Raw genomic sequence first — 1,950 nt, forward strand, 5'->3', positions numbered from 1 at the left:
GCTGGATAGGGTTTCTCTGTGGGTCCCCCTTAGATTGCTCTGTTGGGCCGGTTTCTCGAGACTCCACCTATATAAGGGGGACCCACAGAGAAACCTATATAAGGGGGACCCCTTCTACAATCTTGATTTTAATTCCAATCATGTATTTATTAATATCTACTGAAGCTAGCACGATAAATGCATGAAATTATTAAACTTGGTCATTCAAATATTTTATACCTTACCCTTTTTGTTGGTTATTATCACTTTATCCCATTAACGTTTGATGACACTATCAATTTTCCCATTAACATTATTTTCTAGTCACTTTACCCCCCAAAACTAACTGTCAAATTTAATGGAGTTTGTTAATTAAAGTAAAAAGACAAGTTTAGCCCTAAAGGTTATTATATTATCACTTTACCCCCATAAACTACAGCCTCATTATCCATTTACCCCATAGAGTTATTTTTTAGACAATTTCTCCCACCTTTACACCATTTCAACAAGTTAAAAAATTAGAAAAAGTACCCTCCTCATTGTATAATAAAAAAAATAAAAAAAATTAAAGTGGCTCTTTTCATCTTTAGTATCAAAAAAAAAGTCAAAACATTAATCTCTTTCTTCTTCGCAATCTTATTAATATTAAAACAAATAGAAATATTGGAAAGGGGAGGGAGAGATAGAGAGAGAGCTCAATTTTTTTTAAATACAAATAAGAAAGAATTAAATAAATTTATTACTTTAAAATTATTTTACTTTACTGTTTACCATCAGATTTCAATTCTAATTCCAACAACCTTAAATTAATACGATAATGTTAGACTTTTCTTTATTAATTTATTTGCAAAATCTAATTTTTTGTCTCCTTCTTTTCCTATCTCTTTGTCTTTTCCTAATATTAATAAGTGTAAAAAAAAGAAATTTAAGAAAATCCTTTTATTTTAATATTTTTGGATCTCTTAAAGTGGAAAGAAGAAGAATAATCATTCTAACTTTTTGATTTTAAATTATATATATAAAAGGGTCAATATATTTAAAAAAATTTTACCATACTAATTAGATTAATGATGAAGTAAAATGCCTAGAAAATAATATTAGGAATTAAAGCGATTATATCACTATAATTTAAAGGAATAAAGTAATAATAACAATATAGTAATGCTATAGAATAAAAGGGTATTTTTGTCCAAAATTTGTTAACATGTTAAGTTGAATTACTTATGGGAATGAAGTGACTAAAAAAAAACGTTAAGGGATAAACTGATAGTAGTAATATAGTTGAAGAGGGTAAAGTGATAATAACCCTAAGCAAAATTACACTTGTTTTTGTTCGAGAAGCAAATACATTTCCTTCAAGGCTATACATGTTATAGAATCAACTAACTAGTAATCACGAAGAATTAAAAGGGAGTGTCAAACTTATAAACTGCATACAATCTTGGATCATCCATTACACACGACATTCGTACTAATTTTTGTAAATATGGAATTGCTACGAAACACATTAAAAAAATAACATTACATGTAAGAATTAAAAATTTTCCCCTCTGTAATGTTTTTCCCTTCAATGTTTATCCCAAACAATTAAGTGAATAGCTTGTTATTTGATTACTACATGCTTAAGTTTTTTTTTTTTAAACATCTTATATGTATAGTGAGTAGTGTTTAGGAAGCAATCAATCCTCACTTTCAGATGGACCAACACTTTATATGGAATGAATTCCTCCTGATTTGTTTACTAACTTCATTATTTCCTTGCAACTTCTCTAAATCGCTGCATTGCCTGATTCTCAGGCACCGGAGCTGTGGCAATGCACCTTTCTCCACACTTATTGGGTCATCCGTGAGATCTCTAAATTTCAAAGACAAGCGAGAAAGATTTGGAGGGAAATCAGGAGGCAGCATTCTCAGAAACAGCCCGGATAGTGTAAGCTCTGTTACATACATGATGGAGCTTAGAAAGTCCAG

Source organism: Coffea arabica, chromosome 4c (assembly GCF_036785885.1).
Source record: "Coffea arabica cultivar ET-39 chromosome 4c, Coffea Arabica ET-39 HiFi, whole genome shotgun sequence".
NCBI classification, from domain to species: Eukaryota; Viridiplantae; Streptophyta; class Magnoliopsida; order Gentianales; family Rubiaceae; genus Coffea; species Coffea arabica.